The following is a 26863-nucleotide window of genomic DNA, read 5'->3' as shown; positions in this document are numbered from 1 at the left end:
GGGGCGCGCCGTAGTGGACGACGTCGGCACGATCGCGTTCGGACCATGAATATAGGACGATGCAAGGGGTGTATGCAGAGCCATTATGGCGACAATGCGTACCCGTCCTCGGCGCGGCAGCCATGTACCTAACCCGGAGCCGATTGGCCAACCGCTTCACTCCAACCTTCCAGTCCATGAATTTTTCATAATACGTCATGTAGGTAAATGGTTTGCTTGTTTTTTGTAATCTTAATTCGGTTAAAACTCACAAATAATCTGCCTTTCCAGAAGAAAAGAAATTTCCTCCGTGTTTCTATACGGAGAGCAAGTCGTCTGCTTCTGACGCAGGAGTTGCCGTGACGTCAGAACGCCAATCCCTTATTGGCTGATTGGAAAAAAAATAGTGGGTAGGCCTCAAGGCATCTACCATTGATGTCTACCCACTGCCCTTCCAATCAAAGCCGATCAGACGTCTCGGCGTCGTTCTGACGTCACCGCAACCGCTGCGCAAAAAAACATAAGACTTGCTCTCCTAATACGTTTGATTAGCTTCGTCTCAGCGCGAATGCCAAGCCAATCCAAAAATCATTTAAAGGCCCCTTTGTATATATGCGATGTTCGTGACGGACGATGAGTTACATTATTCCCAACGCGGGCGTTTGTCCACACGTAAATATAAGCCGAACCCGTCAAAGCTTCAATTTTGCAAAGGCTGCAGCTTTCCCTACGTGGTGATCAGAATATACGGCGAGAAACTGAAGGAGAGGAGGAAACGAGAGCCTGCGGCAACGTCAGAGCGCGGAGCTCTGATCATCTCCTCCGCTCATTTCCTTTCTCTCTCCGATGCCGTATTCACTGACATTAGGGAGTTTTCGTAGACAGTTTTTCCTACTCCGCTACGCTGTCCGCAACGAAGACGCCGCTAGTGCGCGTGCGTGCCGCAGGCCTTAACCGCGGAGTTCCGGATCTCATAACGGATTGCGGGAAGCGTTGCGGAACGGAAGAAACGATCTACGGAAACTCCGTATCAGGGACTTTTAGCAAACCGCTACAGTATTCCGTGTCCCGCACTCTACCGGATCCTTTGAAGCATTCTTTTAAGCGCGCTCCCCAGTGATGCCGTGACCTCGGGGCGCGCGCTGAAAAGTCTGCTTGACAGTGCTGGGGCAATAAAGTTTTATCGAGGCACGGGCCAAGGAGACGCTGATCTCTCTATGGGAGTTCGCGCGCTCGACAGAAGTGCACCACCGAATGTAAATTTCTTCCTACCTATGTTCCCCTTCCCCCAATGTGGCCATGGCGCCACCCTTTTTGAAAATAAAGTTAATCATCATCATCATCATCATTCTTCTTCTTCTTAAGGGCTCCGGTGTAGCGCGGGACATGGAACATTGTAACGGTTTGCTAAAAGTCCCTTCTACTAGAACGTCACGAAGGAGTTCGGGTTCTCCCGCTTCCAGCGCGGGCTTCCTACCTTCGACAACACTTTGGTGTCTCGCGAGCCTCGGGCGTGCGCGCGCAGCCAAAGCAAGACGGAAGGCAACGGGCGCGCCGGAGGCCGGCCATAGGAAAGAGTCGCCCTGCCGTTTTCATCCTGTGAGTGGCCATAACACGTTTCCATGGTGAAGATGGTTGTACCGTTATCTAGTCTGTTCAGACCAACAATAGGCGCGTGGCGTCTGAGATGTGTTTTTGTAAGTTCGGAACCACTCTCACTTTTCTTTCATTTTTATCCTTCGCCGGAAGCACCGTTGGCGGAACTCTCCTTTGTGCCTCGCTACTCCATTACTTTTTCTTTTCTTTTTTTTCATCCTTGGTGCTGATTCAATTCATGTCTTAATTGTCGTTGAGGGAGGTTGAAGAAATATTTCACCGAAAGACTACACGGCACTGTGACCTACATTGTGGTCATGCGGGCGTGTCCTCTTGCGAAGGGTGGTCTATATTGTTTGTGGGGTCCCTTGATGGCTAATTGCCTCGCTTTTTAGCTTGCGTTCCTCGCTGTATCTGGTCTCCTGTTGTACTTGTAACAAAAGTGACTCGAGCATACCCTCTTGTATGCAACCCTAAGTACAAGCATGCACGTGGGACATAGTTTTGGTTGTCGTTGGTGCTCAAGACCGGCATCTCTTCAAAGTGCGCAAAGCTGAATTCTCACACGACGCGTTTTGCATAAACTGGACATCGCGCGACTTTGCGGTATTCCTGCCAGATTAATTAGCGGAAGATTGGAATCGCTTCGTTATATTTCGTTTCAAAGGCGAGTATAATGAAAGCTGGAACGGCTTCCAAACATCCGAACGAACACTATCAAAGTGCGGCAATGCGCAACTATACTACAAAAAAAGAAAGTGTCGTATACGGTAGTGAAAACAAAAAAGCCACGGCGATCTCAAATTTCACCATTCGGAATGGCTTTTTTGCCGCCGCGAAACCGTCTGTCGAAAGAGAAAAAGCGAGGACGGGCGCTATCTCGAAATTCCAGGCTGCTGCGGCCACGGGCAAAATTGAGCGCGCGACTCTGTCGAACCAAACAATCAAAAATGCTAGACGGCGAGCGAGGACGCCTGGCACAGACACACACACGCACAACACTGACACGGTCGCGGGCATCGACACTTACGACATACACGCGCTCGCACACATCGAACAGCATTAACGAACAGACTGCGCTACGACTATACGCAACGGTGCGTTCACGTGTATACGACCGCCAAGTCGAACGGGCCGGGCAACGCGGTGTGCGCCCGAGGCTGCGTGCCGCTCGCGACTTGGAGGACGCTCGTCGTCGTGAAGGGGCGACTTCATTGAAGGCGCTCGAAACGCGGGAGTGCCGCCGCGGGGACTTCCTGCCTCGAGTCAGGCGACGCGTAGGTGGGCCGTCCGGCCCGCCTGGCCGCCGCTCGCCCTGACCGAAGCAGCGCCCACGTGCGGGCACAGCCCACGCGCCGCGGCCGCCGCAATTACTATTTGATCGCTCGCCTGCTGCCTGCCTCTCCCTTCATCTCTTTCCCACACTACTCGGCTATTTAGCGCTTAGGACTTTACTTTGTTATCGACTGGCGTTGTTGCCGGCTCGCTGTTGATTGCGTCTGCTCCGCGTTTGAGCCGCTCGTTTCGAATTGCACTGTGGTTAATTCACTCCGATTAGAGCCCGTTCCAGGCTGAGGGTTCGGCTTTAACCTAAGCAGCCTCGTTCTCTTCTACCGGAAGTCACTAGGCCTTTCCGCGTAAAGACGGCACCTGGCGGCACGTGCGCGAAGCTCCTTTGCGGGATAGGATAACATTTACGGAACAGTCTACCGCAGGTAGCAGTGCGCTTATTCGGATGGTACGCGAGGCGGATCAAAGATACCTCTGTATATCCCAGTGAAGGGCACAAATAACATCTGTTCCTGTTGCCTCGAAAGAAGGTGCGGTAATTGGTTGCTAAGTGCGACGACAGCGCGTGCATGTGCGAAACTAAAGGATCACTGAAGGCCCGCGAAAACGTGGCATTAGAACGACGTGAGTGTGAGCGAAGCCTACTGTAGCCAGCGTTTGCGGTAGGTCCCTTGGCACTGTTACTGGAGAAGGCGGGAGAGGGGAGCGAGTTGCAATGTCCGACGGGTACCGTGGTCTTGGATCCGCGGCGGGCCGCAGGCGAGATTGTCAGCTGCCTAATGAGGGGACACGCCTTGTTGCTCGGCCTCACTAACGGCTTGATTGGATTGGGACTAGATTTGTCTAGGGGCGTTTCTTTTTATCAACGTTAACTAAACGCCGTTTCATCGCTCTGTGTATTCTTTCTTTCTCGCAGTTTATCCGCGTTACTGTCGTCGTCGCTGTTGTTGTTGGTGTGTTGTCGACTGTTCTCGTTTTATTCGGCGTCACTAGTCGCTTATTTTATCGCGCATTGATTTATGACAGGGTTCTTGGGAATGTGTAAATACTCCCGGCTTTTGTTTTTTCGGTTTCTTTTTTTGTTTTTTTGTTTTTTACGGCGTATTCTTGGGCGATGGAGACCAACAATGACCCTAGGTGTTAATGTTGTCGAAGCGTTTTTCCTTGCAATTTACTTTATTCCTAAGTCAAGCGTCCTTTTTTTATGTTGAGGCGGTAGAAGTAGTATATTTGGAAAGATACTTCCTATCTCCGTAACTTGACCTGCATCGTATGTGTAAGCTTGATTATTTTTTAGTCCTCTCTGCTTGTGCGAACATTCTTTGAGCGCTGTCAGCCCAAGAAACGAAAGGTGTTTGGCACCACCATTATAACATTCGCTCACGTTATCGGCCGCAGGCACGACTCACGAAACAAACAAAAAAAGCGGGATAATTCTCGCATTTCCTTGATAGCTGCCGACTGTCTTCTACCTCTCTCTGCCTCTTGCTATTTGTGTGCGCACGGTCAATGAGTCTCTTTTTCTGTTGTCTTTGTAACTTCAAGTGGAAACATTGCCGATGGCGTACAAATGTCACAATTGGAGACGAGATATGTGATGTATCCCAGCATTCTTTTAATTAAAGTTGCCGATCCCTTAATATGAAAGCAAATCCTTTGAAATTACTTTTGAACTGAGTCGTTCTCAAAAAGCGATAGCGAACACGGTATTTGAACATAACGAATGAGCATAACTTGATCAGCCATTACGGCCGTTTATTATTCTCCGTTAAGCACTCCCCACTTTTGTTGTTCGGCTCGCCCTATGTTGGCGTCGAGCCGAGTTCCTCTCTATCGCTAACAACATCGTCGTTTGCAACATTATCGATGACAGCCTCCCTGTTCGCGGAGCGTTTCCAGCTTCTGTACCGATCGACGAGCGGATAGACGGAAACTCCGAGCATATAATTGGCTCGGGAAGGTCGCCCCAGCCGATGCGCTGAGCGCGGCGGAGCTGAGAGCCCCGTGAATAGCGAGTCGCACCTCGTGAGTGGGAAGACTTGTTGGAGACTTCGCAGATTGTACGCGGCTTGTATTAACATCACATCGGCTGCCGTTGTAATGGCCTCGCTGCTGAGCGCTTTGTTATTCTCTCGGTAAGAACGGCTTGATAACCTTGCAGCGTGGTTCGATGTCGTCACGTGGAAGCCATGTATGCTTGGTGGTTTGTTTTTGGTCTAGCTCCGCCTTTGATCAGGGTCATCGATACCCAAATACCGCGGGCCAAGGTTTGCAGGGATAAACACCTCACTCGTGCAGAATAGCTATTTTCTATATCCTGTTGATTGCGGTCTACTACTTTTGAGAAGAATAGTACAGTGCTACGCCGCTGTGAAAGTCCCAATCACTGCGTATACGGCACGAGCCTCGTGCATCAGTGCACCTGGGCCTCCGTGCGTATTCGTAGAGGTGGGTGAGGTCCTGCGGCATTGGGGAGGAATCACTGCTCTTAGTAACGCATTTCTGTTGACTGCCGAAAGGTGCGGCTCTGAATGGCCGCATCCTTACCTTAGTTATGTCTCACCTTGCAATCCATATTCCCCAGCAGTATATGCGTGCGCAGGAATAATAAGCTAAGCCTTAGCTTAATAGGTATAAGGATACTTTCTGCATGTTTTAGTCACATCCTTGGACATTTGGTTGTACCCGCGGTCAGGGTTGGGCAGTATCGCGATACAATGGTATCGCGATAGTATTTCAGAAATACATTTCGTATATCTGTATTTCTGTATCGCGATACATTTTTTTCACCAGTATCTGTATTCCTGTAACGAAATACTTTTCAGATGTTTCTTTGTATCGCGATACAATCAAGATGAAATGCATTTTGTTACATTTCTTGAGAAATACTCCCCCCCCCCCCCCCCCCTTTAAAAAAAAATCCGAACGTTAGATTCTTTTTTTTTTTTTTTTTTTACTTCTAAGGGCGCGAGGGTTAAGGAGATACTGGGGCATTGTGACTATGCTGACCAAGATTCCTTCCGATTCTCCAAACTATTTTTCTATGCGTGCTTTTCTCTCTTCTGAGAAGTGTTGCGTAGTCGGGGACTCGAACCAGGTGGCGTGCCAGGAGTGGAGTCAAAGCATCTTCTTTTGCAGGTCCTTAGATAGGGATTTCTTGAGTCATTGTTTGCTGGCGTCCGACGCCCGCTGCTAACCGTCTCTCCTGCCTCAGCGTACACGGTACACCCAGCCGGCAATGTTGAGTCACAGTCCGTTGCAGCACGAGCCTGGCGGTTGTCAACTTAAAATAGTAAGATAACTCACGGAGTGAAGTTCAACACTTATACGAATGCATCTGCGGCTGCGCCCGTATTGCACGGCTCAAGGGTACGTCATCAGTCGACGTGAGCATGACCCGCTGCTCTGGTGATCCGAAACCCAAGAAGGAGACCAGACGTGGCCTCTCTGTTCCGACCCAGAATTCGTGCACCTGCGACTCGTGTCAAGCGCGCTGTTTCTCGAAGAGCTCGCACCTGTACCGGCAATATCAGGTCGCAATCCACGAGGTCTCTGTTTAGATGATGCTAGGCGAGACTTGAGGACTGCAATTCATGCGTCGGCGGCGGAGGGTCGGCAGGAAGGGCCTCAACAATGGGGATGCCACCGTATGTTTTTTAAACCGTAACAGAATACAAGACGTGTGTTCCACAATGCTTCAGGTGGTCCACTATTCTCAAAAATTCCAAACAACACTGCCTGCAGGGTCTTCAACGAGGTAACTTGCAACGAAAGTATGTTTTGTCCTTTCATATACAGCAGCGTGGTAAAGTTTCATGTTCAAGGCCACACCTACAGATGAAGAATACCAGTTCATTACACCGTGACGTCATGTGATCAATGTTGGCAGGGGCGTGGTGACGTTTTGATGGGGTTTAGGGTGACATCGAATTTATTTAGAGGTCGAAGCCTTTTCGCATCTATCTTCAGACAGACAGGATATCAGGGAAGAGACCGCGGTCAGTCCTTGATGAGACGTTTTTTGAGCCCATTGAAGTCTCCTCGTCGTCCGAAACCATACCTTCAAGCCAAAGTGCCAAGCCTACGGGAAAGTAATTTCGGGATCAAAAACTTCCACTTCAAACCTCAAGCTTCATCTCAGTTGGCATCTCAAAGAAATTTGAAAAATGTATTGCAGTATCAGTATTTCTACATTTGTATTTCTGCCCCCCTAAAATGTATTCCTGTATTTGTATTTCCGAATACCTTTTGCCTCTATTTAAAATGTATTTCCGATACGTATCGCATTACATTTTTACAGATATATTTCAGTATCAGTATTTTAGCTACTATTTTAATGTATCCCAGTATTTGTATTTCCAAATACATTTTTGAGTATTTCTGCCCAACCCTGCCCGCGGTCTTCCGTTTAACAACAAACAAACGTAGGGGCACTAATAGGGTGGTCCGATAAGTACTTAGCTTACAAAAGAAAAACGATAATTTTGGAAAAGTGGCGATTTATTTTTCAATATTGTCTCCTTTCAGTTCGATACACTTGCCCCAGCGATGCTCCAACTTCTTTAACCCATCTAAAAAATACGTTTTCTCGAGGTCTGCAAAGTAAGTTTCCGTGGTGGCGATCGATGACCTCCTCATTCGAGTCGAATTTCTGCCCGCCAAGTGACTTTTTCAAGTTTGGAAACAAAAAGAAGTCGCACGGGGCCAAATCTGGAGAATACAGCAGTTCATAGCATAATTCGACCAATTTGGCCGTGGCGAGGGCGGAGGTGTGAGACGGTGCGTTGTCATGGTGAAAGGGCACTTCTTTCTTCGCCAAATGGGGCCGTTTTTTCTGCAATTCAGTGTCGAATCGGCCCAATAATTCGGCATAGTACAGCCCTGTGACCGTTTTGCCCTTCTCCAGGTAATCGTTGTGGATCACACCTTTTGAATCCCAGAAAACGGTGGCCATTACCTTTCCGGCCGATAAGACAGTCTTTGCCTTCTTCGGAGCACGTTCGCCGGGTAAAGTCCACTGTTTCGACTGTTCCTTGGTTTCTGGTGTCTACCAGTGGATCCGTGTTTCGTCGACGGTCACGAAACGACGCAGAAACTCCTTCGGATTGCGCTTAAACAGCGTCAAACACTGCTCTGAAGTGGTCTCAGGGTTGCGCTTGTTGTCCGGAGTGAGCAAACGCGGCACCCATCGCGCCGACAGCTTTCTCGTGCCCAAAATTTCATGCAGGATATGACCCACGCGGTCTTTTAAGATGCCTGCTGTCTCAGCCATCTCGCACACCTTCAATCGGCGGTCTGCCAATACGAGATCGTGGAATTTTGTCACATTATTCTCCGTGGTAGCCGTTTTCGGGGCACCTGGGCGTGACTCATCAAAAACCGACGTGCGACCACGTTGAAACTCGTTAAACCAATTTTCGACGGTCGCCATCGAAGGACAAGAGTCACCGTACACAGCATCCAAGCGCTTTCTGATTTTCACTGCGCGATTTCCTTTCCAAAAACAAGAATCGAATCACCGACCGACATTGCTCTTTTTTTCATTTTTCTAAAATTCGCGGACACGCCCGCTTCCACATGCGGTCAAAACAAAACTACGAGTCGGATTCGGTTGAAATCTCGATAGTAGCCGTCTACGAGAATGTACTACACGATAGTAAATTTCTTTTGCGATAGTGGCGCCATCGGGCGGTGAGGCTAAGTACTTATCGGACCGGCACGCCACGGAAAGTAGGCCGAGACTCTTTTTTCCCACTTGTCGGCGATGAGCAGCCATTATTGTCCGACCTTTTCCCAAAGTTTGTGTCCAGTTGTTTCTTTTTTTCCAATCTCTGTCGAGGTCCCCCATTGACAGCGGTAGTGGCGTCAACTTCGTCTCTTTTTCGAGGAGCACAAAGCAGAGAGACGTCAACCTGGACGGGCTCGTCTAGGGCCCGGGGTGTCGCCCCGCCGGCACAGGGCGGATTGGTGATGGATGGGGGCCCCGGAGGGAGAGAAGTGGGGCCAGGGGGGAAACGGGAAGGAGGAAACACGCCGACGCCTCGCCCCCCTTCCTTCTCGCTGGCGCTTAGTTTGCGGTGGAGAAGAACTTGCAGCCTGCCTGCCGTCAAGGTGCTTCGATGGTCCCACGGGCGACGTACTGAAGCGAAAGGACGGGAAAGACGTGTCAAGGCAAAAGCGATCTGGAAACTGCGTAAAACACTCGATCGTCGAGTATATACACTATTCTTGTAGAGTATTGTTCTTTTTTGTTGGGCTTGACAGGGGAGCGGAGTATATATCTCGACGAAATTGTGGTTGAAAAAAAAAAAAAAAAATTGGGGAGTTCGGCGGTAGATGGGAGCGATTCGTGAACGCGTTGACGTGGGATATGGGTATTCCGTACATCACCGAGTTCTGCCACCGCTTTCTATTTATTTATTTATTTTATTCAATAAGTGCAGTGTCCTTGGAGTGAATATTTTCCTCCTCTTGCGTTTGATTTTTTTTTTTTTTTATGCCAGCTGGTGTTATTTTTGTTTGTACGAAGATGAAACGCATCTTTCCTTTTTTTCTTTTGTTGGACAATTGTTATTTAGGTGCGGTACGTAGCTAATGTCAAATGGGTTCGACGAGAGCACTAAAACAATAAAGTTGTGGCGATATTTTATTTCTGCAACTTTAGATTTTCGTCCCTCATGAACGTGGAAGACCATTGTTGTTTTCTTATTCAACTATAAGCGGGACCTTGACGGAGCGGCTGCTTTGGTTGGCGTTTTCGCCCGACGTGTTGGTATACCTGTGATGCATCACCACGTTGGACTGATTCGTTTTAAACAAACCGTGATTGAAACTTCAAGGCCGCGTAAACGTTTTAATCAGTACGTGGCGTGGGATCGTAATGAAATGTGCTTTTCCACTGGAAATGATCGCGGGTGGCCGGTTTTATTTATTGCTTCGTTGTTCCGTACCTCGAGCTTCAGTGCGTTTTTTTTTTTTTGTCTCGTCATTTTTTTGTGTGTTCTTTTATTGTTGGGTTCACCAGCTAATACGTCGAGTCGTATATTTTTTTATTATGTGTTTTTCCTTAACAGGGAATGTTGTCATCCGTAATTTGATTCTCAGGTAACGATAGTAAATAACGGCGAATGCGTCCCGCAACTCAATACGAAATAGGAGCGCGCCTTGCAGAAACGGTCCTGCGTCATCGCGTTATCATCTCTTCCATCGAAAATATCTCTAGTAAGTTGGAAGACAAGAATACCAGGATAATCCTCTTTTATGAAGCTTTGTGACCTTCGTGATTTTTTAGAGCGCAGTTCTTAGGCGCCCGTTTTCGGGCTTCGCGGCGTCGGCATAATCGGCCCGCTAAATTTAGCGAGAAATTGAATTGGTGTTGAGGTCACGGGATATCAGTTTTTCCCCTAATTTAGCGGGCAAAATAACGTCACATGACTGTGTCACGTCACCCATGAACAAATTCAGTTTCTCCACTAGATTTAGCGATCGATGTTCCCGCTAAATCTAGCGGAGAAACTGAATTTGCTCATAAGTGACGTGACACGAAGTCATGTGACGTCATTTTCCCCGCTAAATTGAGCGGGGAAACTGAATTGGTGTTGAGGTAACGTGACGTCAATTTCCCCGTTAAATTTAGTGAGGAAATTTTCGCTAAATTTTTCGCTAAATTTAGAAGAAAATTTAGCGGGGAAATTTAACGGGAGGAAAACGAAAGGTGGAGGAGGAGTGGAGGAGAAGAGGCATACTCTCGCCTCCGTACCCTCTCCTCTTCCTCCTCAAGAGCTGCGCTCTACTTTCTCATTACAGACAACTCCAAACGTCTTTCATATTTTGTAATTATTATTTATTTACACATACCGCCAGCTGCCATTTGACTGCCAAGGCTGGAGGGAGCACGCACAACTGAAATATACACAACGAGAAATTAAAAGAAAAAAATACGCAAATGAAATAAGCAACAATAAAAAAACAAAAAAAAAATAATTGGAAAAGGAATACTAAGGCGCTGTCGAATTTTTTCGAATGGACTCATAATGTTAGAGCGAAGAATGTTCAATTCGTTAGTGGTACGCGTGAAAAAGATATTTATTTAAACACTCGATACGGCAGCAGTGTGCGAGAATAGTGTCCTTCTCACCATGCACTCGCCTCCTGTCCAGCTTTCGCTCTGCTAAATTGAATAGAGTTGAATGCTTTGTGAGGGGAGCTTGTCCAGCTGTTCTTAAAGGAGCTGTGAAACAATATTCAATTGGAATGTTTTTCTCTCTACACGAGCTTACTGGCACACCTGGGACTCAAGGATACTCACACGCAACGCCATTGGCCAAGAAACTCCTTTGTTGCGGTGTAATTTCAAGGACAAAAGCGATCATTTTCATTCAATCTCTCCTTTGCGAAATTTGATGACGTAACTCGGGGATCGCAGTACACCCAAGTGACGATATTTGAATGCGGTTCATAGATTGGACCCGAGCATTGCGTGGGCACTCGACTTGGGCTCGTGATAATTACTAGCTCGAGAAGCATTCGGGTAGTGGCCCATGTCCAATCGCTGCAACGACGACAACAGCCGAGCAATAACAATGTCTAGAACTCAGCGCGTGTCCTGCGCTTCGCCAACCCCAGCGCGTGGCTATGATCAACACTGGCGGCATATAATCGGCTCCAGATCACGTGGCCGCTTGTTCTGGCTGCGAGTTGAGGGGGTGAACGCTGCGCGTTTTTCTTTAATTTTTTTCTGGCACTTCTATTGCGTGGGGTGAAAAACGAACGCGTGTTTCATAGGTCATTAACGTTAGGGATCCGTTTTAAGCGGTATTTGCGCAAAGTACAAAAATTGTTGCATCGCTCCTTTAACCTGCAATATACTTTATATATATTGACAATTGTAATCATGATGCCTCACTGGTAACGCATGCGCGCAAGCATGCGCAGCGTGCGCGTAAAGGTAGCTTTGGCAAGCTTACAATTTCTCGTACTTGCCCGCACGTGCAGAGATATGGCGGCGGCGGCCAGATGCCGTGCTTGCAATCGTCTGTATATATCTATATTTCACAATGTCGTTGAAGTCCTGCCCTCTCTGTATATGCATTGGTTGACTACGGGACGCCATTAATGTCTACTGTAAAACTAATCATAAAAAAAAAAAAAAAAACATTGTTTAGGCGTGTTGGGCGCATGTCAAACGTTTCTTTTGCCTCCCTGAAACGCGTTCAGTCGCGCGGGGCTTGGCTCCCCGCTTTCTCAGCGGGACACAGGAATTCACGAGCCATTTCGAGGATATCCTCCCATCGATTGTTCTTCAATCCGAACATCGGCCAGACACGTATGTGACAGCAAGAGCACTCTTGGCGGGATCACCGTGCGACGAGTCTGCCCCCATATTGCGCGTCTTGCTCGCCGCCAGTGTGCAGATGCAAATAGGGAACGCAAGAGCGCCGGTCCCATCCCCGCAGCGGGGAAAGTAATGGCGCCCAATTAGAGTGGCGCGGGGGCCTCCCTCCCCCAACTGGAAACTGGACCTGGAGTGCCACTTAGCTCGCAGGGATCGGGCGCCGGCTTCAGCGGCGTGCAGGTCCCCCCCTCCACGAACGAAAGCGATCTCGTCCGAGCAGTGCAGCGGCGGCGGACCAGATAAGAGCTCGTGCATGGCCCGCTCGTGTAATGAGCCTTTGAGCTCGTCATTCGGCAGACGCGTAATGGCGTTTTCCCGGCCGCCGCCGGAGACAGTAAAGACGCCAACGAGATTGCGGCGACGGAGCTGCGGGCTCTTGACTCCAGTCACGTCCGTCGGGCATGCAGCCGCCGCTATCGCCAGACTTGTACGCGTTACTAAAATAAAAGAGTAAGGAATTACATTTACAATTACGCGAGGCTAAATTGTAACTAATTACAGTTACAATTACCCTTCCCTAAAAAGTAAGTAGCCGTTACCACAAAAAGTAGTCCGTTACTTTCGCGGCGTTACTTTCTACGTACCTTACTGTCATAGGTAAGACACAGAACACGAGATTGCCTCCAGTCCCACTATCGTGACCTTGAGCAACGGCTGACTCTCCAAAGTCTCGCCGGGACGTCTTGCCCCGTTTCTAAATCCGGTGTCACTCTGCTTATACGTCACACAAAATACAGTCTGCATACATTCACCGCGAAATCCGTGCTTCGAATGCCGCATGGCGATGAGCTCAAGGAGAAGCTTGGCACGCGGCGTTCGCACCGTTGCCGCCACCGACCGAATGAGAACGACGGGGCATCTCTCATGGATGCCCGGATTCGAACGCGCGCTCGTTGCGTTTCGTCGTGCTTTGGTTGCGCGTGCACGTTCGAAGCCCACGAAACGCGGAAGTATAATAACCGCTGCTCGCGTCCCAAGTGACTTCCGGTCGCTCCGTCTTTCTTGGCAAGCCCGTCGAGTCTGCTCATGTCACCGGTGCTAGAAAGCATAAGTGCTACACCGTGAACTAAGTTGGAGATTTAGTGAGAGCCGTCGGCTGTACGATTTAACATCTTGGAGGAGACAAGCTGGTTTAGAAGGATATTAGAAAACGTTGCACGTATCTCGCGCTTCTTGGTTTTCTACGCTTTCACCCGGAGGATTGTTGGTTAAATGTTTCATCGACGTTTCAAGCAGCGGTGTTCAGGTGTGCCTTGTTCATTGTTTTTATGAACCGGTAGATCGCTTGGACGTCAAAGGCTGGAGCACCGCCTGGTGGCGTTTGCAAAGAAAATGGTTTATATTAAACTCGCGGTAGAGGCACTGGACAGCCTGAAAACCTCCCGCCCTTTCTTCTCCCGTCAGAGACAGCAGTCGCCTGCACGAATACTGCGTTTAGAAAACGGTTCGGTTTCCCCTCCTGTCTAGTTGCCGCCCTTTTGCGGAGCGAAACTCGCGCTACGCAAAGGATACAACCGCGTAGCGAAGGAATGAGAAGGACCCGCGCAAGTTCGTCTGCTTCTGTACAGGGGTTGCGATGATGTCAGAACGTCGAGCTCTTATTGGCTGATTGAACAAAAATAGTGGGCAGACCTCGAGGCATATCTAGCATTGAGGTCTACCATCTATCCTTTTAATGAAAGCCAATCAGAGCTCGGCGTCGTTGTGACGTCACAGCAACTCCTGCGCAAGAAGCAGAGGACCTGCTGTCTGCATACACCTCGATGGTCCGCATACCCGTGGTGCCTCAAACTTCCTTTCCTAAAGTTCGCGGAGGAGAGTGCGCGTTTCTGGTATTGGATGCAGGAACCACTCAGCCGCATCAAACAGAAAACATAAAGCGATTTGTTCACTTAAGCGCTTAATCGAGGAGAAGGGAGCAATCAACCATGTTTCAAGTCGGACTCCCCGGAGGATGGAACTGCGCAGACTGTTTCGTAGTTTTATTACTTAGCTGTTTCCAAGGCGCCGTACGCGGGATCCAACCTCGTACTTGAAGGACGACACAAACGGTGCTTATTTAAGTAAAGGCGCCCAACTTTTTCCTCTTTTCCTTTTTTTTTCCCCTCACTCGGGTGCGTTGTTCAATCGGGACGGTCCGTGTCATCCTTGTTATCGATTCGTCCGCTTTTCCTCCGTTACTTGTTGTCATTGCGTTTCTTCTTTTACCTTCTTTTTTTTTTTTTTTCCCCGTTCCTATCTTCCAAGTTTTGTGGCCAGCGGCTCGATTTGACGAAGCATTGCCCAGTATTGTTTTTATTTCTTCTGCCTCTCGTTTTTTATAAGCGTGGTTGTTTAATATCGTCGTTATTGTTTTCTTTTTGTCTTTTTACTTTTTTTATGTTTTTTGGTGACATCTGCGTGCTTCGGGCTGTTGTAAAGCGTATGGGCGACGCTTTTCAGAGGTCGATTTTTGGCTGCGCTGGAGGGATGCGACTCGGAAGACCCCCGTCTTGCGTTTTTCGAGTCGACTCGACGACGCGGATGCTGCCGTTTCCTTGCGGTCGGGGGGAAAGAGGGGAAGAACCCCTTGCGCTGCGGGGAAGTGGGGCGGAAGGGGCATTCTCATGTTTGAGCAAGCTGTTTCCTTCTTCGCGCGCGTTCTTCCTTTTTCGACCGAGCCATCGCCCCCAAGATTGCGCCCTGACACTTTGCATGCAAAGCGGCCTTGAACGGGAATTTGATACTGCCGCCGCAAGGAACGGCAATGCCGACACGTTTTGTTTTTGTTTTCTTTTGGGGAGCGAATTTCGCGTTTCCTCGAAATGAGCTTGGCGAGAAGAAAAAAAATGGGCACGACGGAAGGCGGCAGAAACATCTTTATTATGAAACCTGGGCAAAAAAAAAAAGTATTCTGCGGGAAGCTTCTCGGCTCTTTGTGTCCCGCTATTGAAACGCAAAGCTCGTGCGGGGCGCGCGCGCTCTTGGCCGTGTTTTCCTGGACCGTTTTTCATCCCTGCGTGTCTCTGTTGGAGGCGTTGCTTTGTCAGCGCGAGTTCGTTAAAAAAAAATGCGACGGAAAAAGCTGTTTCTTATTACGGATGTCCCAATCGAACCCTGCGCACGAAGAAATATGAGAAGCTTTTCCTAGATCGTGCACAGCGGCATTGCGGGCTCTGCAGGCGCGTGCTCAGCCCGAGCTCGAGCTCCTGCTTGCTAAACGCGAAAGCTCTTGCATGCAATCTACAAGAGGTTCCCCCCCCCCCCCCCCCCCCTTTCCTCGTAAAACGTGCACCGATTGGCAGTATTCTTGCTCTCCGTTTTTATACCATGTGCATTCGTAGCGTGAATGGCGTTCCGAACTTCAGTATATGGCGTCTGCGTGTTATCAGGCAGAGAAAGGGTGCCGTGTGGAGAAAACGGTTTGTTCCAGATATTGTCATTCGTGTCGGGAATACACCAGCGGGGAAGATTCGAGCTTAAACTTTGCACTAAAAAGCCACAGCATGCTGTAAACAAATCTTCGAATCATTAGCTGTGTGTTCATATTTTTTTGTTATTAGACAGTTTTAGAACGCTATAGCTTTGCGTACGCAAGGAAATTGCGGGTCGTGAGTGCGCATGCGCAGAACGCAATAAAAGGGCTAGCGTATTGCGTACGCACGCAACGCTGGAAATTTTGCGTTGCTGGCTAGCGGGCCTTGCGGGACGCTCTCGAGAGATCTCGGACCCAACGAGAGCGCCAGTTTCAAGATGGCGGTTGCCTCGACTGGCGCAGCAAGGGCGACGTGGTGTTTTCGAAGTCCTGTGTAACGTGAAATTGCGTGGTGTTCAGCTCGGCGATCCTTTCTGGGACCTATACCGCGGTCGAATCAGATCGCCGTGCGGCTGAAGGAGTGCACAGTGAAAATGTTCGCCGCTCGAAATGTGCGTCGACGCTGCGATGTGCTCAACGCTAAGCCTATTCCCACACTTCATCGCCGACGGACGAACAACTCTAAAACAAATCGCCGAAGTTCTCGCTATGCACTGGACATCAGGGTCATGAATTTCATTCCGCGATAGCATTGATAAAAGGTGCCGTTTCCACGGGACGAGTGACGGAGGCTCCGTGATCGAATTTGGCTACGCACTCGTACTCGTAGCCTCTGTACACTGTTAGCGAAAATGTAATATTTCGCCTGTTTACACCCCATTTTCACTCGTTAGCATATTTTTACACGCTCTGTTAGTGATAAATCGTCAGAAAATTACTTGGGGTAGTAAAAATTGGTGTTTCGGTTTCGGTTTACACGACTAGGCGTGTAAGCAACACTGAAAACACCCCAGCCCGACACCCCAAAACGTCGAGCGCCATTAAAGTGAACTTTAGCGCCATGTTACTTCTGCCTTGAAGCGGTACGGCGGACGTAGCAGCCGAAGGTGAGTGTTTGATTTTTTTTATCAAGTTTGTATAGAATGTAGCACGTCTCAGATTTTTATTACATGACATTCAAGAACGTTAGATTTGCTTTGAGCAAGCCGGCTCAGGCGTTAAGCCCGCTTCACACAACCGGCGTTTAGCCACCCCGTCGATTGGAAACGACTCGACTGCTCGCCGGTTCTTTTGCGCGAGCTTTCGCTCGGGCGCTGTGAACCCCATGAACTGTGGTGCTCAAAGCTAGCACAATTAGGCACGGCTAGCGTCCCGGTGGAAGCTGCAGAGAGCGGAAACCGAAGACACCGTCGCATAAGAGTGGCGAAGCCGCGATCCTGCGCTGATCGTTGTCCTGCCGCTCTCTCCGGCAATATCGACACTTCGCTGCTGGGTGTCTCGTATTTCGACGTTTTAGAGAAACTTGGCATTGGCAAGCGCGAGGAGTCTCTATATCGTTTTCTCCGTCGCCTGCGTGGAGGAAACACGGTGGCGATAGAAACATATGCTCATGCAGTCAGTCAACTTGGACAATCCCCCTGTTCCCTCAATCCTATCGCATTCTTTGACTGCGTTTGTGACAACAACGTTTCCCCAGTGTGAAAGCTTTCAGTCACAACGGGCTACAAACTGGGTTGTGCATTGCATGTAGCCCTGAGTGAATTCTTCGCCGGAGACACCAGCACATTAGTTTCATTGGTAAGGTGACCGGCCACTAACGTGTTTGGCAAATGAAGCGATCACGGGTAAGTAGAAATGCAAACAATGTTGAATGAATATTAAGGTGGTTGTAGCCAGAGCCTGCCAGTTGAAATCAACCTTTAACAATATAGTCTGTGGTAACTTCTTTTTGCACTTAGGATTGCAATTTTAAACACAAAGCCACTCCACATAGCTGTCGAAAATCGTGTAAACAACAGCAGTCATCGTCCCCGGTTCGGATGAGCGAAGCCTTACCTTGATGAAAAGAATGGCGGTCTATACTTCTAGGTTGTTTCAATCACAACCTCGCACAGCTGAACAGACAAACAAATGAAGGAAATATATCCCGCGCTGGCTTGCAAATCACAGCACACAAGCAGGGTACATAGCAGAGCAGAAAACACTGGCAATGAGCACACGGAGGCATGCAGCTTCCTTTCTTTTTCCCTCGGCGAATGATTGGTTTGCTGCAGCATTCCGTAAACACGTCGACATTCAAAAGTTGAGCCTGATCTGTCTTGCAGTGCCTTGCGGAACGGCAAGTATCGCCCACCATTCCACAAGGCACTGCAGGACTCGCAAATGTGTGAACAGTGCTTTGCAATAAAGGCCATGATCGGGCAGCAGGTGCCCATCTAAAGACATTTAATATTGATTGGCATTGAACTAACCTTTGGGCTTCATCACGTAGCAAGCATGGGCGAGGTATAATTCAAGAACATTTAATGTTCGACGAGTTTAATACGTTGTGGTGCTTTCCCATCTGTTTCGGTGTCACGGAGTGGGGTTCAAATTAATAAAAATAATTCAATGATCCACTCTGAGAATAAACGAGAAATTACGGGAAAAGAACAAGAGAGCTAAGTTCGACCATTGACTAGCGCTAGGTCCACGCCTGGTGTATAATCAGTAGAGAAAGATGATGACACAGGGAGGACAAGCAAACAAAAGATTAAATTTAATAAAGTGAAAAACTAAGCTGTACACGGCAATAGAGCACTCAACACAAACCACACTCCAGCTCAAAGCTATGGAGCCCTGCGAGCCAGAAACTAATACTAAAAAGACTCGACGCTCCTAAAACCGGAATAAGCTAACAAAACAGTGACAAAAACCCGACACTAACAACGAGAGCAAACCGAGATGGAGCTCGAACGTTACCGCTACACACATGGGATAATCCCCCAAAACAGTCGCGACAGAAAGTAGCACTGTGTAAAAATCTTCCCAACATTCAACAATTCATACTTCAGAGCCAGGGAATGCGGTAGACAAGTCCTAGAAAACCAGGCTTAGCTTTCCGGTAGGTGCCGAGTCCAGAGCAGTCCGTAGTCTGGAGTTGTCGGCCAAAGAACGGCGTCTCGAAGTCCAGCGGTCCAATTAGAGGCTTGATGAGGTCGACACCGCGCACCACACAGCCACACACGCTTCAGCACAACAAACTCAAACACTTGTCCGACAGGCAGGGCAGAAGCCAAAAATTACACGTTTCAAGACTCATCTGCAGGGAGTAACCGCGTTGAGTAACGACCCGGCCAGCTCTGGGGCTGGACTACCTTCTTTGTTCCCGAACCCCCTTTTATAGGCTCGTCTACCGACCAACCTCCCGTTTCCCCGCCTTTCGGGTCGGTCAACTTTCAAGAAAAACAAAGCTACACAGCAACGACCCAAATGGCAAAACCTATTACATTTTTCAGACAACCAAACATATGTGCCCATCCATTCCCCCGTACGAGTCCTAAAACATCAATTATCGCCGATACATAGAACACGACAGGCGGCAGACTGAGCAAAGCCGCCGCCTTCAAAAAGCGCGCTAGCCAGCGTAAACATCTTTGTATCCCGGCGGCGCCCCTGCATGTCAAATCGGCACCATATGTGAGCCAGCATACGCACCTCTCCGTCCGCGAGGTCAAAGCCACAAACTGTGACCTGGGATGATCTACGTCGCCCGTTAACAAAAACCCATTCCGCAAACGAGCAAATTCGTTAGGGACTTAGAAAGGAATTACGACGGGACGAACTGAGATTAAAAGTGGCACCACACTCCCCCTTTTTGACCGTACCAACACTTAAAGTGGTCTAAAAAAAAGATCATAAAAGTATTTAAAAAAATGAAGAGAAGCCTGAATTTGTGACACCCGGTTTCTCCATCCTCTGTTTTTTTTGTGCTTTTTCTATTACGAAGCGAGACATTATTCCAGCCGTAGGCACCAGATGTAATTCCCGTCTGCGATCATAAGATTATAGGATCCTAACTGCCGGCAGCTAAGTGTCAATTACATCCGGCTTGTGCATACAGTGCAACATCTTTTGCTATTCAGCCGATCATCACTTTACAGCCTGGGTATCTGTTCTTGTAAACGACAGTAGTGCTACATGTTACGGCTCTAAAGCGATAGAGCAAACTCACATCTCATTATCTTTTAGCTGAATAAACTGTTTGTTTGGTTATGCTTGTTACCCAATTTTTGTTTTAAATTTAATTTTCTCATATAAACACCTTACATTATAGAAAAAAAATCCTTTTATAGTACGGAGGTGTCCATATTAAGAAGACATGACTGTATCATCTTTGAAACTAGTTTGCCACAGCCAGTGTTATAATATGTATTGATTTTTTATGCAGTGCCTGCTTTTCCTTGCCCCTTGTGAGGACGACTGAGAAAGCGACTTTGCGCCACAACGACGGATGGCAAGTGTCCCAAGTGTCGTCACCTATAGTGGTCATGTGCTATGTGTTCGCAGCATTGTAAGCCGACCGTGGAGCACTTTCAAAAGGGAACTTTCGCCATGTGCACAGTATGGCCGTGTACAATACGGGGCACGTACAGCCAGAAGAATTATGAGAGGGAACATGTGGGCGCGTGTCACTTGGTACAGGCAGAGCAGCCTAGCAAGTGGCTTGTGCACTGAGGGGCCCTGGTTTGAAGAGCCGAGGCAGAAGTTTCAGCGGCGGTGTCACCGCCCTGGCGGCTTGTCGCCGAAGCAGAAACGGGGTTAGCTAGCTTTGCTCGTGGCTGGCTTTGCGTAGTGTGTGTAGACCGGGAACATAGGCTTATGAACTTCGGCAACAAGAATACTACTCGGCTTTGGTGTTTTGGTACGAGCAACAAACGTGACACTATCTGCTACGACTAGCTACGACCACCCACCGCAGCGGTGAAGGCATCCAAGAAGCAGAACCTGTGTATTACGCCGTTGCCGTAACCCAACAGTGCTCATTTGTCATGGAGGGCTTTCCGCCCAGAGACTTTGCTCGTCACTGAGTGTTATTTCCCGTGTTTCTCTTTGTGTGCGCAGTGGCTAAACGGGCCTCATACAGCAGTTCTTCAGTCTCAAAGGTGACTAAAAGTTGAGGGTGGATGGACTTGCAGCAATCCCCTCGGTTGGTGCGTGTGACAGAACCTTTGTACGGCATCATCGGGAGGATGCTGTTGTGAGTTAGCAAGTTGTCCAATTGTATGTTCATTATGCTAATATTTGAAAAAGCTTGTTTAAAAGGATGCTGGACCAAAATTTGGATTTCATAAAATAAGGCCGCGGAAGCTTTGAATGGGAGCTCTACAAACTCCGAAACATCACTCATACATTAATATCTCAAACGGATGGCCGTATTCTTGGAAAGGAAAGGGCACAATCGAACAAGAAATGTGACATCATACTTCTCCTGGTACACTTTAGAATGAGGGGAAGCGGCCTCGCTTCTCTCATTCCCGCTTCGGTTCACCTGCTTAAGGGGATGAAGCCTAGAGGAGAGGGAATGAGAATCGCGACATCACATGTCTCGTCGGCCTTGTTGAATCCCACATGTTTCCAAAAATAAATACGGCCATCCGTTAGAAATAATGCTGTATGTGTGATGTTCTGGGGGTTTTGCAGCGTCCCGCCTACCGCCCCAGTGTTGTTTTGCAAGCTTCGAATTTCGGTTAAGCATACCTTTTAATATGAATAATTGTGTCATCAGAATGTTAGAACATGTCAGTTCTACACAGCTACTCTCAAACATTTTCGAGTGGTCTCGCCTGCCAGATTCAAAGGGGGGGGCAACATGTACATGTTTTTATGTCTACAGCACAAATAGTTCCTATCATGCACTCTAAATAGCTGTCAATCGACAGACTGGGTAAAAGAGTGAGCACAAACAAGTCCAACTACCAACAATGCTGTCCATGGCAAATCTTGGACACCATGTCTTACGTTATGTGGCCTCAGCGGTCTTTCCATAGTTCTTTTCATTGTTGCCGGTAGAGCAGCTACCGATAGGGGGGGTTGCGAGGACGTCAACTTTGAAATGCAGTTTCTTCACATAATGTTTGCACTTTGGGAAGTTTCTACACATATACCTTGAAGTCGCTATTGTACGGATGAAACAACTTTGTAAGAGTGTCTATGAAAACTTGGGCAGGGTTCTCTTTAACGTGCCTGACTTACAACAAGGCTGTCCAACTTGAGAAATTTCACTGGTGGGAAGCTTATTTTCATATAAGAATGGTGTACTTCTTCACAGCGCTGTATGTATCCAACAGAAACTCCAGATGTGTTCAATAAAAGTAGCATTTGCTAATATTGTGTTTTCTGTGTATCTGATGCACTAGGTTGTATTTGTTTTGAACGCTTGCTACGTTTAGGCTATAAAAAATAGTCTAAATTTTATGCCGACAAGCTTATTGAAAAAGAAGTGTTCGGTCTGAATAAAAGATTCCAGAAATTACACTAAAATAAATTGCTACTTGGGGTAGCAAAAATGGTGTTTTACAGTCGACTCTCATTATTTCAAACTCCAGGGCCCGTTTGCTTGAAGCGCTAACCGCGGCTGAAGTTAGCCGCAGTACCTAGGAGAGGGATTTTCAAATCACGTGACTGGCTCGGTAGGGATGCGGGGAAGCGTGGCGGTGCCCCGGTGAGTGAGCGCCGCACGCTTTGGAACTAATATGTCGTTGTAGCTGCAATACCGGGCGCGTTAGTCAGCAACGAATGGTGCAGGAGGCTTTCGCTTTGCCTTACCTCACTTCATCACAAAGCATGAGCAAGGCTCTTGCCGCATTTTTTAGATAGTCTTTCGACTCTGGCCATTCCTAAGCCTAAATGAATGTGGTAATTGTCGGCTTAGCAACATCTTTGGAAAGCGGATTGTCTTGACTCTATCGGTCGGGTATTGATTGCACACAAAAGCAAACAGCATCCCTATAGACCTTTTTCTAAATTACCCAAGCATCGAGAAGAACGCTGGAAGTATAATTCTGCGGTCCGCGCGCACTGGCCTTCCTCTTATAAAAGATTCGAAGTAAATAATCATAATAAATATTTGACCAACGCACGTGCAAGACAAAATTTGTTTTAGACTTTTTGCTTTAGAACAGTTACTACTTCAGACGCCAGCACGTGCAACGCATGTAACTACACTTGTAGCATGCACCTTGGTGCTTGGGAAATTTAGAGAAAGGTCTAATATGGTCTATTGGGACGCTGTCTGCTTTTGTGTGCTATTAATACCCGGCCGATTGAGTCAAGGCAATCCACTTTCCAAAGACATTGCCATGCTAACATTTATCGCGTTCATTTAGGCTTAGGAATGGCCAGAATCGAAAGACTATCTAAAAAATGCGGCAAGGTCATATGCTCGTGCTTTGCGATTTAAATGAGGTAAGGCAAAGCGAAAGCCTCTGGCACCATTCATTGCTGACTAACGCGCCCAATATTGCAGCTACAAGTTACAACGACATATTAGTTTCAAAGCGAGCGGCGCTCACTCACCGGGGCACCGCCATGTTTCCCTGCATTCCTGCCGAGCCAGTCACGTGATTTCAAAATCCCTCTCCTAGGTACTGCGGTTAACTTTAGCCGCGGTTAGCGCTTGAGCAAACGGGCCCTGGAAGCCACACACTTTAGTTTGAAATATCAGAAGATTGAATTATCAAAATTCATCTAAATATTGTCACGAATAAAAACATACTTCTTTATTAAACTTAAAATCAGTGTGTAATGCGCCGAACTTGTGCTGAGAAACATAAATTAACAAAGACTTTTGATGGTGTCGAAAGGACAACTGCCTCAAGCAGCCAAGCGAAGGTACTTTTGTAAGCGCGTGGGTATCTAGAAGTTTCTGAGCTCGAACAAACAAAATTTAGAGTCGTCTCATCATTCCAGTCACGCAAACAAAAGAAAGAAGGACATGCGCTGGCGGGGTCAGCGGCATGTGAGTCGATCATGCTGCTGACTCGGCTATTTGCAAGTGGCATTACTCCCCTCTTGTGAAAGACTCATCATCTTTATGCAACACAAAATTAAATTAACAGCTTAAACAAGACTAGGTCAAAATACAGAGTCTCGTAAATAGCAGATTTTCACAGTCCTACCGAGCATACCTAGTTCAGTTGAGTCGGAAGACGTGAATCGCCTACGGGTCGCAGAGGGCAGCGTGACAATGTTGATGTGCCATTGGCCAACGACTTACAACTTAGGTCTCATGTAGCGAATAACCTTGAGGTCGAAGCACCACTTTAACAGTTCCTTGCTGCGACGATGAATTGGTGTTTAGATTCACAGTGGGTAGCCAGGCTGAAACTGGGCGTCGTGGTGACAAATATTGTAGCAGTCATCGTCAGGAAGTTGTGGCTTGCATCAAAATGCGACCAAGCTGGCAAACTTCCTCCGTTCGTTGAGTGACATACCAGGCGTCGTCGTCCTGTTCGTCTTCGTGACGGATACCACACTTGCCGTAGGTATTGTCATCGGGTTCATCATCAAGGTCGCCGTCAAGTTTGTTGTCGTTAAAGGGCAACTCCGGACCATACTTTCAATTTTGGGATTATGACTGTTTTTAGTGCAGTCAGCGTCCCTGAATTGCAAGGTGTAATTTTTTCCTCATTATTGTGCGTAGTTTTAAAGATATGGACGCCTCAAAGTTTTGTTTGGGGCACGGCCAACAAAACCGAAACTAGCCGCTCGAGGCCCTGGCAGCACTAGAAATCAGCCGCTATGTGAACGTGACGTCAGGATCGTTCTCGTTCAACGAGTACGCAGGTTGATCAGCAGCTACTTCTGTTGCGCTAGCCGTCTAAAGGTAGGAGGTAAGCTGATTTTATTTTAATTCTGCATATGTGGTAGTCATCCAGCACATGTAGGAAGAGTTAGTGCTTATTCCCAAAAGCTAGTGACTGGAAAACCCGTAAACTCGTACAGTGCCGTACTCGGCGGCCGCTGCCGCCGTGCGTGTGCCATGCCGTACTTGTCGCTAGTATACCCAAAAGGTAGCGACTGGAAAACGAGTGAACTCGTTCAGTACCGTACTCAGCGGCTGTCGCCGTGTGTGCAGTCTTCCGTACTCTGTCGCTAGGCCTAAATTGTCATCGGGGCTCCGTGGATGGAGCGGCGTTGCTCTACGACGCGCTGCCAGTGAAGTACAGTACTGGGGGCCCTCTCGCTTTCGCGCTGCGGGTCAGTAACAGACACAAAGCTTTGAGGCTTTCCGGCACGGGCTGCTGCGTTAGGGCTGTACATGTCTGTTTTTGCATTCTTTTTTCCTTGGGCGTGTAAAAGCCAAAGTCCACTCGTCGAACAGCGTTTACCCACACCTTCTTCAATTTCTGGTACGTTGGAAACTTGTGAAAAAGCACCTCCGGGTTGTGCAGCGGGTTGTTTGAGCAGCCCACAGCACTACAAGTTCTACTCGGCATCCTTCGAGGAACAGCTGGGCAGTCTTGGGCGCTACGAGTTGCTCGCTAAAACCAGTCTTTGAGTCCTCACAAGCAAATAAACAAAAGGCTATACCGAAGCTACACGGGCTACAGATAAAAGCAATGGCTAAACATGACAATCACAAGTCCAAGTAGCGGTGGTAGCGGCTCAAAGAAGCGCACTCCGCGTAACGCTTGGAGGAAAAAAAGAACGATACTGACGTCACGGCCCAATGTTGCTTCAGTGATCGGCAACCCGCTAGCCGACCGCTAAGGTGCAGCGGCTCGCGGCGGGTCACATTTTTATTATCGGCATTAGTTGAGAATGCGGCATGCCACCGACGTAATATTTTGGCTGGGGTCGTATTTTGTGTCACTGCAGCGATACCAGTAATTTCTTTAATTTCGAGTTTTGGCCGGAGTTGCCCTTTAAAGTCATCGTCCGGATTGTCCTTGGATAACTGTCAAAGCCGTAGTCGGGATCGTCTTCCATGAAATTGTTTGAGTCTTCTCCTGGGTCGTCATCAGTGTCGTCATCAGTCTCGTCACCACGGTTGAAGACTGTTTGTCATCGAGGCCGTTGTCAGGTTGGTTGTTGACATTGTAGCCGGGTTTGGTCTTTGGAGTTGTCGTCCGTTTCATCATCAGCGTAGAAGTCGTCATGATGTTTTCGTCTAAGTGTGGTAGCCAAGGGCTTTGTCAAGTTCATTGTCCGGGTCGCTTCCGAGGCCATAGTTGAGGTCGTCGTTGGTGTCAGAGTTGGAGTCGTCCTCGGATGATTTCAAGGACGTGGCCTTCACGATCGTCGTCTTCAGAGTTATCGTGTTCACAGATGGTACGCTTTATGGGCATAGACTGCGTTACCCTGCACATCCACCAATATGTCATGAACAAAAACAAACTTGATTAATAAAACTTCAGATCAATGTTAAATGCAGCGAACTTGTGCCGAGAAACATAAAGTAACAAAGACCGCACATACTTTGACAGCGACAAAAGGACGACTGACTGGAGCAGCCATGCGAAGCTCTTTTTGTAAGCCCGTAGGTATCTAGAAGGTTCCGAGCTCGAACAAACAAGATTCTCGAGTCATCTCAAACATTCTAGGCGTGCAAACAAACAAAAGATTCCCCATTCCACCCAACTCCATTGCAGGAAATTGGAATTTTCTAATACTAATTCCATTCTTTTGAACTCCTGGAAAGGAAAAACTGGGCCCATTCCCACTCCTGGAATGGCTGAACTGCTGCATTCCATTCCTCTCAATCCCTCCCAATTGTGAAAATGGCACTTGACAGCTAGTACTAAGTTACCGGAAAATAACGTTGGCGTAAAGCTGGCGTTGTGAAATGCGTAGACAACTGCAAAATTCAAAACCCTACCCGCAATCATTGATTTTACTAAGTTGAGCTTTGGTCGCACATAGCACTAGTGGCAATTGGTATGGGGGCACTGCAGATATTGATCGCACCACCAGGTGTAAAAGCCTCGTAACATAGAGGAAAACTAAGTCGCCCATCTTTTCCACAAAAGAACCGTATATGTCCTCCACTTTTACGAGATACATAATAAGTGAGGAGTCACGTGTATTAACGAAGTGCAGGCGGTGTGACATTGTCCCTGCCTGGTGGCCTGCAACTGGTGCTGTAATCACACATGGTCCCAACAGCCTTATGGTTGCATCTCGCAGCACCAGGAACGACACTTCGGCTGTGTTCCAAATCTTACCCAAATAGATCTGAGTTACTCCGGTGGGTCGTGTCACGTGACAACACAGATTGAGAAGTGCTGGGCACGGGTAGTTTTTGGAACGCTGAGGTACAAAACCCT

At 48.1% G+C, this 26863-nt stretch overlaps 1 pseudogene; it reads right to left on the bottom strand.

Moving 5' to 3' along the window:
• Positions 1-7801: 7801 nt before the first annotated feature.
• LOC121833060 lies at positions 7802-8390 on the bottom strand (annotated as a pseudogene).
• Positions 8391-26863: the final 18473 nt, after the last annotated feature.

The sequence above is a fragment of the Ixodes scapularis genome, unplaced genomic scaffold, assembly GCF_016920785.2.
Source record: "Ixodes scapularis isolate PalLabHiFi unplaced genomic scaffold, ASM1692078v2 PGA_scaffold0__279_contigs__length_252992795, whole genome shotgun sequence".
Lineage (NCBI taxonomy): Eukaryota > Metazoa > Arthropoda > Arachnida > Ixodida > Ixodidae > Ixodes > Ixodes scapularis.
Note: the sequence above shows the minus strand (reverse complement) of the source record. Positions and strands in the feature narration are given on the sequence as shown.